Below are 14,458 nucleotides of genomic sequence, written 5' to 3' on the forward strand. Positions count from 1 at the left end.
ATAGCCAAAACAATCTTGAAAAAGAAGAACAAAGCTGGAGGTATCACACTCCCTGATTTCAAACTATACTACAAAGCCACAGTAATCAAAACAGTACGGTACTGGCACAAAAACGGATACACAGATCAACTGAACAGAATAAAGAGCCCAGAAATACACCCACACTAATATGGGCAAATTAATCTAAGACAAAGGAGGCAAGAATATACAACAGGGAAAAGTCAGCCTCATCAATAAAGGTTGTTGCGAAAACTCGACAGCCACATGCAAAAGAATCAAACTGGACTACTTTCTCATACCATATATAAAAATAAACTCAAAATGAATTAAAGACTTAAATGTAAGACCTCAAACCATAAAACTCCTAGAAGAAAACATAAGCAGTATACTCTTTGAAATCTTAGCACTATTTTTTTAGATACCTCTCCTCAGGCAAGGAAAATGGAAGCAAAAATAAACATTTGGAACTACATCAAACTAAAAAACTTGCACAGCAAAGGAAACTATCCACAAAACAATAAGGCAGTCTACTGAATGGGAAAAGATATTTGCAAACGTTATACTTTATAAGGAGTTAATATCCAAAATATACAAAGAACTCATACAACTCAACATCAAAAAAAAAAACCCATTAAAAAATGGGTTGAGACCCTTAATAGACATTTTTCCAAAGAAGACCTACAGATGGCCAACAGACACGTGAAAAGATACCCAACTTCACTAATCATCAGGGAAATGCAAATCAAAACCACAGTGAGATATCACCTCACTCCTGTCAGAATGGCTATTATCAAAAAGACAACCAAAAAAAGGTGTTGGAGAGGATGTAGTGAAAGGGGAATCTTCGTGCACTCTCAGTGGAAATGTAAGTTGATGCAGATACTCTGGAAAACGGTATGAAGGTTCCTCAAATAATTAAAAATAGAACTACCACATAATCCAGCAATTCCACTTCCGGGCATTTGTCTGAAGAAATCAAAAACACTAATTCAAAAACATACGTGCACCCCAATGCAGCATTATTTAAAATAGCCAAGATATGGAAGCACTCGAATTGTCCATCAATAGATGAATGGATAAAGAAGACTTGGTATATATATACAATGGACTATTACTCAGTCATAAAAAAGAATGAGGGGATTCCTTGGCAGTCCAGTGGTTAGGGCTTGGCACTTTCACTGCCGGGGCCTGGGTTCAGTCTCTGGTTGGGGAAGATTTTGCAAGCTGCGTGGCACAGCCAAAAAAAAAAAAGAGAGAGAGAGAGAATGAAATCTGCTATTTGCAATAACATGGACATTACGCTAAGCGAAGAAAGTCAGACAGAGAAGGACAAATACTGTATGATTTCACCTATACGTGGAATACATTAAAGAAAACAAATGAAGAAATGTAACAAAAGAGAAACAGACTTATAGACACAGGGAACAAACTGGTGGTTGCTAGAGGGGTTGGGGGGGGTGATGAGTGAAATAGGTTAGGGAGACTAAGAGGTACAAACTTCCAGCTACAAAACAAATAAGTCATGAGGATGTAACGTACAACATAGGGAATACAGTCAATAGCACTGTAATAACTTTATATGGTGACAGACTGTAACTAGACTTATCATGGTGACCACTTCGTAACGTATAAAAAATCGAATCTTTATATTGCACACCTGAAACTAATATAATATTGTAAGTCAACTATACTTTGATAAAAAAAAAAAGTATAAATAAATAATTCAAATAATAGTGATTCACATAACTTGCTCTTTTCTATTTCCATTCCATAGCAAGCAGGCTTTCTACGTACGATTCCCTTCTAGGAGAAAATGAGCTTGTCATGAAGACTATATTAAAAGTTCTATGAGAGTTTACCATATCTCTCATTGTAAGTGAACAAATCCATGTTCTCATTTCACCCATTAATACTAAATTTAATTTTATTTTGCCTCTGATATATTGATCCAGTCTCCTTAAATGGCAAAATTCGTATCCTGGGCCTGTAAGACTCAAAGGCCAGAACTTTGCCTGTGGTAAATCAATGGGATAATCATGCTTAATAGAAATTTGTGGTAAAGAGCCTTCTTCTACCTCAGGAAACTTTTCTATTTCAAACTTTCTGTAAGAAATGACATGGCTTTTAGCAGCTGTAAGAGAAACAAGAAATTAACTATTATGACAGCACTACAGCATCGCTAGTGAGTTAAAGAAGAAAAGTCACTCCAAACATATTTTCAAGCCCAAGTTTGGTCAACCGGCATAATATAATAGCTCTCTGGGCACCAGCCAGAATTTAATGATTTCTCCAGGACATGATATCACATTACCACGCTGTTTAGAAAAAATATAAACTCATCTTAGAAAACTAAATTTCATAAATCAAATTACATTAAATAGTAACCGTACAATGAGACTACTTCACAACCATCATTACTCTGTGACTTCTGCCAAGAAAAAAACACAATTAGTCCATTTGGCCCTCCCCCAAAATGGAGCTGCCAATTCCTTTCGAGGGACCGCACTAACAAGATGAAGACTCCGAGGGTCCTAGCACCGCAGGCCGCTGCCCACCACAGGACTATAGTGTGTTCTGCCACCTCAGGAAAGTGGAGGAGAATCTACTGCCCTGGAAGTGAAGAAAGACGGCTCTCACTGCCACCAAACAACGTCCAGTGCAGACACCTTTCTGGACAATGAAAGGCATGGTAGGTGAGTTTCAGAGCAACCAACAACCCCTCCTATTCTGCAGAGTCTACACTTGACTAGTATCGGACGCCAGACGAAGTGAAAGGGAAAACACAGCAAGATAGATAATTTCAGCGTCTTAAAGCATATCTAACTGGGGTACTTACTTCCTAGTCAGGAGACTTCTCAGCTGAGTAACAACTCTAGAAGATTTTTAAACCAAAGTTAATAAAAGGTAACAACAAAATGTACTATAGGTTTACACACCCAAAATCGTAACATGTAACTGAAGAAGCACACGGATCCTGTTCTAATTTCATTACTGTAATAAACCCAAATTATAAATAAATATTTGTCCTTTATATGCTTCAGCTTCCAAAGTCAGAGGGAAATCACATACCAACTTGACAGTATCTTAAGGTCTCTAACAATTACATCAATTTAATCCTCGTAATACATATGTGATACTGAAGATATTCAAAGTATAAAATTAGAGATTATTTTGATATTTAAGATTTCCAAGAGTCTTGTGATATAACAAATAAAGCAATGGATTCAGAAGAGAAAAGCTACATGACCAAAAGCAAACCACCCGACTTCCCTGGGTCTTAGTTTCTTCATCTAAAAACACTAAAGATTTAAATATAATACTATCTTAAGGGCCCTATGAATTCTAAGTCTGTGACTCAAGGAGGAAAAAATTAAAAAGTAGGTCAGAAAGTAGGAAACTTCAACAATTTAAAATTGCACTATTAGCCACAAAGAGTAGGAATGACAGAGAGATGGCCAAAGCCTTTCCTTCAGAAAAATCAAAAGATGCCACAGATCTTTAGCCTAAATCTTTAAAAAGCCAAAAAATAAACTGTAACTTATAATTTAAGATACCAGACTGAACGTACATATTTACCCCTGCTTCTTCCCTAAACCCAGCTAACGCAGCTTGAAAGGACCAGAAAGGCAGAAGAGGAGAGACGGCAATGGCAGTAAAATTCTGGAAGCTGACAACCACAAGAGCAAGCAGCAACTGACTCAGGAAACTAGAGAAAGCTGTGTCCTCAGCCACGAGTGGGGAGGAAGTCACTTCCACCACAGACTAGCTCAGTAACTGGCGGAGACTTTGTAAGAAGCTGTCTGACACACAGCTCCTCCATCCCCTCTCCCAGTCAGGTGACCACCCCTCCCATCTTGGCAGCAGGCGAGAGATGTCTCCAGATTAGGAACACCCATCACAGCTGAGAATGGAAATACCGTCTGGGAGACTGAATGAAAGCTGACATAATGAACGGTTAGACTGTTCTGACCATGATGGTGCACTTGTACCAGACCACCCTGCCTCCAAAAACAATCATGAACCCTGAGTAAAACATATAAAAGAACAGAAAGAAATTCACTGAGAGGTGGGGATATCCTAGTGAGTCCCACATTACCCCAGCCTTTTCCCTGAAGACATTTTCCCAACTGTGGCACAGCAGAATGGAGCTTGAGTAGAAAGCAGCAGCCTTATGGGCTGAGGACAGAGAGGTCAGAGTTTAGGGCCGCCAAAATCCTGGGGAGGAGGAGAAGGAACAGGAGGCCAAAGATGTGCACATAAATTCCTCTCCTGTCAGTCAGCCCACTCCTAAGTTGTGCAGATACAGGGCAAGACTAAAACAGACTAGTCCTAACGATAGAAACAGACGCACGAACGACTCAAATACGGAGCTATCAGCAGGGGACTTCAAATAACCTTGATTAATAAGTTCAAGAAAATAAGAGGAAACGATGGACAAAAGTGATTTTTTAAAAGATGGAGAATTCCAACAAAAAACTGAAATTTATTTTTAGAAACTAAATGAACTTCTAGAACTAAAATATAAAATATCTGGAATTAAGAACTCATTGCATGGGTTTTACAGCAGGCAGCATACAGCAGGATTGGTAATCTGAAAAATAAACCAGCAGAATATATTCAACAAAAGAACAGAGAGAAAAAATGAAGAAAAAACAAAAAGACATACCTGGAAGGAAGGAAGGCAGAAAAGGAAAGGAAGTTTCAATATTTGAAAGATTTTAATTCTTAATCTCTAAATTTAATGCTTCCCTAGTAAAAACACAGACTCTGGGGGTGAGGGTGATCAGACAAGCTGATTTTTAAAGTTAATGTGAAAAAAAGAAGAAATAATAGCCAGAGATACTGAAAAAAAAAAGAGCAAGGAAGGAAGAGTTGTTCTACTTGATATCAAGACACATTATAAAGCAGTAATAATTATGAACTAGACAGGTAAATCATAGAAAGTCCAGAAATATATAAAAAAATTTTTTTTAATTTGGTGGATGACCATGGTGACATTTTAAATCAGTAAGGAAAAGATGGATTTTGAAATAAATAGTTTTTAGACAACTAGGTAGCCATATGGAAAAAAAATTAAATCCATTTTCTTCGCTTTACACCAACACAAATTTCAGACGATAAAATACATAAATGTCCATCAAATTTTTCTATATGGCATCACTGTTTTCAAGTATGTCAACTACGCTCCAGAAAAAATATCTTAGCCTCTAGTCAAGTTAGACATCTTTCCTCACTTTTTACTAAGAACACCTTTAAGCCACAAATAAACGTTTGACATAATAAAATTTTGTGCACTGAATGAGAAAAATGTCAGAGTATATGAATGAAAAGCTGTATCCCCACCAATCTGGAACATTAAGCCTCTTCAGCTGCTTCAGCTATTTGATACACAAGCAAGTTGTCCTGAAGGGAAACACTGGTAAAGAAGTGTCAACAGATTTCAGGAAGCCCTCAGGGTACTGTCTGCAACCAGGATCTACACACATAGTTCTCCCCAAATAATGAATACCATTTTGGGTTATGGGAGAGGCTCAGTTTAACTCCTCAATGAGGAAAAGCCCTGTCTTATTTCTCATAGTTCAAAAAAGCAGAAAAGCAAAAGCGGGATTCCTAACAGAGTTTTTTCAAAATATTTGTTGTTCTTCTCTGTAAGTCTATTCCTCTCTGTAAGACTATTCAGACAACAATTACCAGCTTCCCTAGTGAAAGTACCAACATGCAAATAAAGAGTTTACATTCATGAAATGGATATATTCAAGTCCAGGGGATTAGACAGAGGAAAATTTACTTGGAGTACAACGTCCATGCATTATTAAAATGACCTCAAAAGAACTCCTGTGGCCAAGTTCCATAACCTTTACTAAACTCCCAGAGGTGACTCTTAACGTGCAAAAACCTGTTTTCCCACAAAATAGGCTCCTTACCTCTCACCAAAAACAAGCGCGCAACGTTAAAACAGATCTGCGGATGCTCTAATTTCAGACAAATCTAAAGCAGAAACAAAGAACTACTTCTCTCCATATCTGGCTTCCCTCCATCATCTCTGCAATACTGCTGAATCATAAGAAAAGGCCATTATTAGCATACACTGGATATTACTTTTAATCCTTCATAATTATTTCTGATATAACGTACCCTGGCAATACAAAAATTTCTGCTTCTTGGGGGGCGGATCTTACATTAGAGAACAAAAATCTGGCCTGCATAAAAAAAAGCGTTGTGATGAACTCTACAAGTCCTAGAACTTTCAATGCCTTCCATAAAGAAATTGTTGAATCAAACTACGGGAACTGAAATACAAGATTATGGGCCAGCCAGTTAACTGCGACTCATTTTCCAGTTAAAAGGTGTACGTAAAGATCGCAGACAAGATATAAGCAACGTAAACTACTTCTTACCCATAGCAACGCATCTATTCTTATTTTAATTCCATGATCACTATCGCTTTTTAAATAATGTCCAAAGGATGCTCAGTAACACACACGGTTCCTTAGAGAACTCCCATCTTGACGAGGTGCGGCTACTGGTGCTATTTTCCGCGCGCTCGCTGCAGGGAGGACCCCGCGGCCTCTACATCGGAAGTCGAGGCAAGCGCTCCCGTTTCCCGAGCGACCCCACCATCGCGCACGTCACGCCGCCCCGAGCTCAGCTCACCTCAGGACCCAGGCCGTGGGCGGGCACCGTCCGGGGGTCGCCGCCTTCCCGCGGGGCTCAGCGAGCCCGAGGCACCCCCCGGCGGTCCGGAAAGGGCATCGGGCCGCAGCCCGCGCCGCCCCGGCCAACGCCCCGGGACACAGGTCCGCGCCGCCGGACGAAACAAACCGGTTTCCGAGCCCCTGACAACGGCGGCGGCGGCGTGGGGTGTTCCCCGGGCGCCGCCCCCCAACTTCTCACAGGCGGCTGCCGGCGGCCTCGCGGGCCGGGCGCATTGGGGCTGGGGGCTCCTTGCCGGTTCGTCCCCCAGCCTCGCCACGCGGGCGCTGGCTACCCGACAACGCGGAGATGCGCTCCGGGTTCGGGCTCAGGACTCCACAAGCGGCGCCTCAAATCCCGGAGCCAGAGCAGAGGGCGGGGCGTCCCTGGCGCGGGCATGTGACGTCAGCGCGCCGAAGCCGGCGCGGAACGGGGGTGGCCGGGAAGGGCAGGCCGGGGCGGGGGCGGGGGTGGGCTCTCTAGGTGCGGGAGGAGGGAAGAGGAGGAAAGGGAGACCGGAGCGTCCCTCACTCACAGGAGCGAGGCCAGGCGGCAGCCAGAACCCACTGAAGCTGGTGTGGAGTAAAGCCTGTGGTAAATTCGTCCCGCACATACCGCACAGAAAAAGGGATTTTTTTTTTTACACTTCAGGGCCATTTCTTAGGGATGCCATATTTTTAAACTAAATTTGCTTTAAAAAGCAAGACAAGTGAAATAAGTCAAATACTGTATGATATCACTTATATGTGGAATCTAAAAAATAATATAAACTAGTGAATATAACAAAAAATCAGCTATAATCCAACAAATATTTTTTTTCTTCCTTTATAAATTTATTTATTATTTTCGGCTGCGTTGGGTCTTCTTTCTCTAGTTGCGGGGAGCAGGAGCTACTCTTCATTGCAGTGTGCGGTCTTCTCATCGTGGTGACCCTCTCGTTGCAGTGTGTGGGCCTCAGCAGTTGTGACACATGGGCTCAGCAGTTGTGACACACGGGCTCAGTAGTTGTGGCTCACAGGCTCAGTAGTTGTGGCTCACAGGCTCTACAGCACAGGCTCAGTAGTTGTGGCTCACGGGCTCAGTAGTTGTGGCTCGGGGGCTCTAGAGCGCAGGCTCAGTAGTTGTGGCTCACGGGCTTAGTTGCTCCGCAGCATGTAGGATCTTCCCGGACCAGGGCTCGAACCCGTGTCCCCTGCATTGGCAGGTGGATCCTCAACCACTGCCCACCAGGGAAGCCCTCTAATAAATATTTTAAAAAACAAAACAAACAAAAAACAGCAAAAAGGAAACAGACTCACAGATACAGAAAGCAAACTAGTAGTTACCTGTGGGGAGAGGAAAGGAGGGAGGGGCACGATGGGGGTATGGGATTGAGGTACAACTACTACGTATAAAATAAATGATAAAGTATATATTGTACAGCACAGGGAAATATAGCCATTATTTTGTAATAACTATAAATGAAGTATAACCTGTAAAAATATTGAATCACTGTGTTGTACACCTGAAACTTATGTAATATCGTACACTGACTGTACCTCAATAAATAAATAAATAAACAGAATGTTTTTAAAAAGCAAGCCTATTCCTAGTATATTCTGGATGATTAAAGCAAGAAAGTATTTTTAAGTCTTGAAATTTGTTTTTAGTATAACTTGGTTTAAAGAGAAAAAAATTAAAACAAAAACAAAACAAATAAACAAAATGTGGTTCTACCCCTTTACATCTAACGGGTGTATGCATTACTCGCTGGTATATTGAAAGGGTTAGTGGTCTAAGTACCTTTCTTCATTGCAGGACTTTGAAAGATAGAGACAGACTTTGTGTAATAAGGGATCAGGTGCGTTGTAGTCCTTCAGCTAAATTGCCTTCCCTAGAGTAAAGCCGAGATACTGGAGAATCCAAACTCGAGGCTGCAGGAGGACGGTGGTCTAGCCACCTTAGTTACTCCCCAGGTTGTAGTACCTGTTTGTATGTGTTGTGTGTAGCGTGGCAGAGACACCACAGATTCTGCCAGAGACCTCAGATGTAAATGATTCAGACCTTGGCTTCAAAGAAATCTGCTTCCTTCCCCCTCATGCCCTCCCAAACACACCAGCGCCTAAAACCTCTCTGGGTTCTCCTGCCAGTCTGGTTTAGTCCTGCTTATAAGAAGTACTTTATTGCTAGCGTAGAAATTGAACGTTTTTGGCTTCTTTGCCAGAAGATGGCACTGCAAGTCATCCAACCTGGCAAGCTGGGGCAGTCTGCTTTGGTGTATCTCCTCTCTTCAATCTACAAGCAAAAGACTTGTTTCCCTCATTTCCCGACTCCTAGGCTAACCTCCTGTGACCCCTCCCACCCCCAGTCAGTAGGAATTTTGGTGTCTGAATGCACAATAATACCAGTTCTACCCACATCCCTTTGTACAGCAAAGCAACATGAAAACATTGCCAATTGCTAATCTAAGTAAATTCTTTTTTGCTGCTTTCATGAAGAATGATTAGTCAGATCCTTCTTTAGGCTCCTGTCATAAACTGTTGGTGGGAACATAAACTGCTATAGTCTTTGCAGAAGGCATGACAGCTATATGCATATCCTTGACAGCAAGTTCACTTCTAAGACAAGAGGGCAATATATATATATATATATATATATATATATATATATATATATATATATATATATATATATATATACAAGGTAACCATCATTGTTTATAATCAGAAAAACTAAAAACAATTTAAATGTCTGACAATAAGGAATTGACTGAATATATTCCAATATATCCAAACAATGGAGTATTCTGAAAACACTAAAAAGGGTGATTGGGATCTATTTGTACTGACACAGAAAGTTGCCCCTGACATACTGTTGAGTAAATAATGCAGTTTACTCTTTACTGTAACAGAGCAAAGGGCCAGTGCCCAAGGCGTAGAAAGCCAAACTCCGACAGCGACAGCAGGAGTTTGCAGCAAAGTAAGGGTTTATTGCAGGGATCCAAGCAAGGGGGTGGGAGACAATCCTCAGATCCACTCCCCCTTGGTCTTTGAGTTGTGTGTGTGTGTGTTTTTTGTTTGTTTGTTTTAAAGGGGAAAAACAGAGAAGCTGGGGTTAATCATTGTCTTGTCACATTTCTTAATCAAAAATCAGGAGTTAGGATGTCTCGGGATTATGATTCTCTGGCCAGGTGTTCCATGGCTGGGGGGGTCTGTGAGCTCATCTTGCCCTGGAGAAACAACCTGCATTTATATGTTAATGATATCTATAATAGTAATTTTAGTACTTTAACAATGTTATCAACAACAATAATTTTAGTCATCTGATTCTGGTTGATGAGTGTTCAGTGAGCATAGGATTGAGGTCATAGGGGACAAGAAAGGGGATAAAATTTCGGATGGAGAGATGAATCATAAACTCAGTAAGGGAACTTGGTTTTAGGGGGACTCAGTTTCATTACCTGAGTTAAAAGGATTACCTGATTATTTCTCTTTCTAGTTTATATACTTCGGTAATATTTTTTTCTTTTTACAACAAGAGTGTGTTTAGGTTCCTTTGATTCTTTTTATTTAAATATTTTATTGGATTTTTCTTTCAAACAACAAAAAGTCTGTTCCTTGCAAAAACCCAATAACACAAACCTGCATACGTAAGGTCCGTATGCAGTCTGTTTCCAGAACTCACCCTGCGCTCACTCCCCCAAGAAGCCACTGTTAACAGTTTCACATATATAATCTACATTTTTCTCTAAGCTCATAAAAAACACATGAGCTTGTATTAATATATATTAGTTTTAATCTTTTAAAATGAGATTATAGTATATACGTTATTTTGCCACCTGAATTTTTTAAACAGTAAATCATGAACATTTCTGCAGAGATCAATTAATTCTTGTTAATTATATCAATACTCCATGAGATAAATGTACCGAAATCTATTTCATTAGATCCCACTCAACAGACATAGAGATGGTCTCCACTGGTATTATTACTTCTGAAGGATAGATTCTGAAAAGAGGGTTTGCTGGGTCAAAAAGCATACTTTTTTTTTTCTTTTTTCACTTTAACAGGTACTCCTGTGCTTTGGTTATATATTTCTGTGTAACAAACCACCCTAAAACTTAGTGGCCTAAAACAACAACGATTTATTATTTCTCCCACTTCTGAGGCCAGGAAGTCAAGCAGGGGTCTGCTGGGTGGTGCTTTTTCTCCCTGTGGCCCTGGCTAGAGTTGCTGATATGTTTTATGGCATCTTTGACCATACAGAAATTTGTCAATTTGTTTGTGGTCAAATCTATCAGTCTTTTTCTTTGTCACTTAGGTTCCTCATCTTGCCAAGCGAATGTTCCTTCACCCCAGAATTATCTAAATAATCTCAATGTTCTTGGGTTTTAATTGTCTAATGAATTTAATGCACTTGAAATTTATTTTTATATATAAGTAACATAGGGAGAATAACTTGGTTTTCTTTTGGAGGAAAGCTAGTTATGCCAGAATCATTTGTTAAATGTGATTTCCTTTTCCACTGATTTGAAATGTAAACTTTATCATACATTACATTTACTATTTATACCTGTGTCTATTTATGGATTTGTCTTCCATTTACCTATTAATTTCTTACTCAATGTGTCCATTTTAAAAAGAAAAAGTTTGTTTTGGGACTTCCCTGGTGGCCCAGTGGCTAAGACTCCACCCTCCCAATGAAGGGGCCCCAGTTTGATCCCTGGTCAGGGAACTAGATCCCACATGCCACAACTAAGAGTTCACATGCTGCAACTAAGAGTTCACATGTGTCAACTAAAAGATCCCACGTGTTGCAACTAAAGATCCTGCACAGGGCAATGAAGATCCCGTGTGCCACAACTAAGATCCAGTGCAGCTAAATAAATAAATATGTGTGTGTGTATATATATATATATATATATATATATATATATATATATATATATATATTTTTTTTTTTTTTAAAGAATATGTTTGTTTTAGTAATCAAGAAATTCTGTAAACAATGTTACTGAACCAAACTTGGGTCCACTCTCCCTCGCTCAGTAAAGCCAATCTACTGACAGCAGGTTGTGAGGAAGGAAAGTGCAGTGTTCATTACAAGGCACCAAGCAAGGAGAATGGGCAGCTCATGCTCAAAACACCCAAATTCCCTGATGACTTTCATGGAAGGGTTTTGAAAGGCTGGGGAAGGAGAGGGTCACAGAGTGCATGATCAGCTTGTGTACAATTCTCTGATTGGTTGATGGTGAGCTGACAGGGTGATATTCCAGGAAACTCAATTACCAGTTTTCTGGCTCCAAGCAGTCTGGGGTCTACGTGCTGGTGGTCAGCATGCAGTTAACTTCTTCCACGTGGTGGGGGTTTCAGTATCTGCAAAACAGCTCAAAGGACGTGGCTCAGAATAGTACCTATTGCCCTTGAGGAGTAATTAAAGGTCCTTGACTTTGTTTTATGGCTACACTTTTATTATTCCATCTTGTTTGACTATTTTCTTGTTTATGTATTTTCTCAATTCTCTGATTAAATTTGCTGTTTGGAACCTGGAGAAGGCCTAAGAGGCTAAAGCGTTTCTAAAACGCTTAGGCAGGGGACATGGGGGGGAAGGAGGGGTCTGTCCCCAGGGAAGACCCCCACAGGACCCTGCTTGGTTTCAACAATATTTCCATTTGAAAAAAAAAAGAAATGCCAACACTAAAATAATTTTTTGTTCAGGCCTCACCACATGGCTTGTGAGATCTTAGCTCCCTGACCAGGCATTGAACCGGTGCCATACCAAGTGAACGTGCCAAGCGAGTCCTATCCTCTGGACTGCCAGGGAATTCCTAAATTAATTTTTAAAATGATGATAATTAAACAGACCTTCTATCCTAAATATGGTTATAAAATTATACTTGTGGACCTCTTTTCTGGTAGAAAAAAAAAAGAAAATTCCTTAAACCTTTATTCATAGCAGTGTATAACATGGCAAGCAAAAAGGGACTATTACTAAAGTACTCTTCCACTGAGGTTTTTCAGAAATATACCCTGTCATTCATTCACAGTAAATTGAGTGCCATGCTGGGTGATGGGGACAGACATATTCAGGGCTGGGTATTGTGGTTTGTTCTTTCCAGAAAGCAGGCAGCAATGAGACAAATGGGAGGATAACAAATTAGTGCAGGTGGTTGGCAGTCCACTTACACTGAGTGTTTTCCCTTTGTGAAGTTATGAAAAGGCCATGTGTTTGTGTAGCTTTATGTATGGGATCAAACTATCCTGACACATGAGTCATCTTTTGTGACTGGGGAAGAGGAAGACCTAAAACCTTAAATAGGAGGAAACACATTCTCTAAAATCCAGACCTCTTGAAAACATGTAATATTCAAATGCAAGAGGAAAACAACTCAGTGTCTGTGCACTCCATCTTTTTATATTCTAAGAGGAGAGCTTTTAGTTTTAAGCCACACTCCTGAAAGCCTACTCTGGCCTTATGCTAAATGTACAGTTTAAACTAACCATTAGCTGCAGGGAGCTTGGATGGAAATTGCAGCAGCCTGCTGCATTTCTGGATCTTAATCTGGTAGGTCTAGCTTCATATGCAAAGATAAAACATTATCTAGTCAGGTCTTAAATTTAAGGCTTTCTGGGCTGGGTAACCACAAGAGCTCATATGAGAAGGAGGAGCTCTGACTGAGGAGGAAGATCACAATTTATTTCCAGGAAGAATAGAGCAAAACACTGAGCCCTGAGCTGGGTAGAGCCTGAGACAGGAGTCTCACCATGAGACTGAACTGGGGACGAGCTTGGATGAATAGCTCAGAGTGTATCAAATTCCAGGGAGCCTTAGATAGGGGATCTATAGGAGAGAATCATGAAACTGGAAGATTGTCAGCCCTGTCAAAGCCTTCAAAATGTAATCAAGGAGGTCCCAGCCTGTCTGACCAAGACTGACTATCTTGAGGGAATCTTTACATGGTGGAGCCATTACTGAGATGAACCTTTGCAGGAAACATGAATGCCACCACAAGTTACTGCACTCTGTGGGAGCCCGGTTCATTCGCTTTGTGCCCCTGGAGTGGAATCCAAGTGGAAAGATCGGCATGATGGTTGAGGTCTATGGATACTCCTATACCACCAGAGACCTCTTGGCTCCAGGTATTATCAATCAGGGAGAGCTCTCCCAGAGATCTCCGTCTCAATGCTAAGATGCAGCTCCACTCAACAACCAGCAAGCTCCAGTGCTGGACACCCCATGCCAAACAACTAGCAAGACAGGAACACAACGCCACCCATTAGCAGAGAGGCTGCCTAAAATCATAATAAGTTCACAGACACCCCAAAACACACCACCGGATGCGGTCCTGCCCACCAAAAAGACAAGATCCAGCCTCATCCACCAGAACGCAGGCACCAGTGCCCTCTACCAGGAAGCCTACGCAACCCGCTGAACCAATCTTACCCACTGGGGTCAGAAACCAAAAACAAAGGGAACTACGAAACTGCAGTCTGTGAAAAGGAGACCCCCAAACACAGTAAGTTAAGCAAATGAGAAGACAGAGAAATACACAGCAGATGAAGGAGCAAAGTAAAAACCCACCAGACCAAACAAATGAAGAGGAAATAGGCAGTCTACCTGAAAAAGAATTCAGAATAATGACAGCAAAGAGGATCCAAAATCTTGGAAATAGAATGGAGAACATACAAGTAACGTTTAACAAGGACCTAGAAGAACTAAAGAGCACACAAACAAAGATGAACAACACAATAAATGAAATGAAAAATTCTCTAAAAGGAATCAATAG

At 40.8% G+C, this 14,458-nt stretch overlaps 1 protein-coding gene across 8 annotated transcripts in view; it reads right to left on the bottom strand.

Annotated features, from left to right (window-relative positions):
- NEK1 (NIMA related kinase 1) overlaps positions 1-14,458 on the bottom strand; it is a 232,585-nt gene that overhangs the window by 206,667 nt on the left and 11,460 nt on the right. For 7 of the 8 annotated variants that reach the window (XM_082402099.1, XM_082402098.1, XM_082402095.1 and 4 more), the window contains exon 1: positions 6,655-7,079. The exons of the other annotated variant lie outside the window; for it this stretch is intronic. The gene's annotated coding sequence lies outside the window, so the exon portion shown is untranslated. Of the gene's footprint in view, positions 1-6,654; positions 7,080-14,458 lie in introns of those variants that run through there. 8 annotated transcript variants of the gene reach the window in all.

This window comes from Balaenoptera borealis (genome assembly GCF_965194805.1).
Source record: "Balaenoptera borealis genome assembly, chromosome: 8".
Classification (NCBI taxonomy): Eukaryota; Metazoa; Chordata; class Mammalia; order Artiodactyla; family Balaenopteridae; genus Balaenoptera; species Balaenoptera borealis.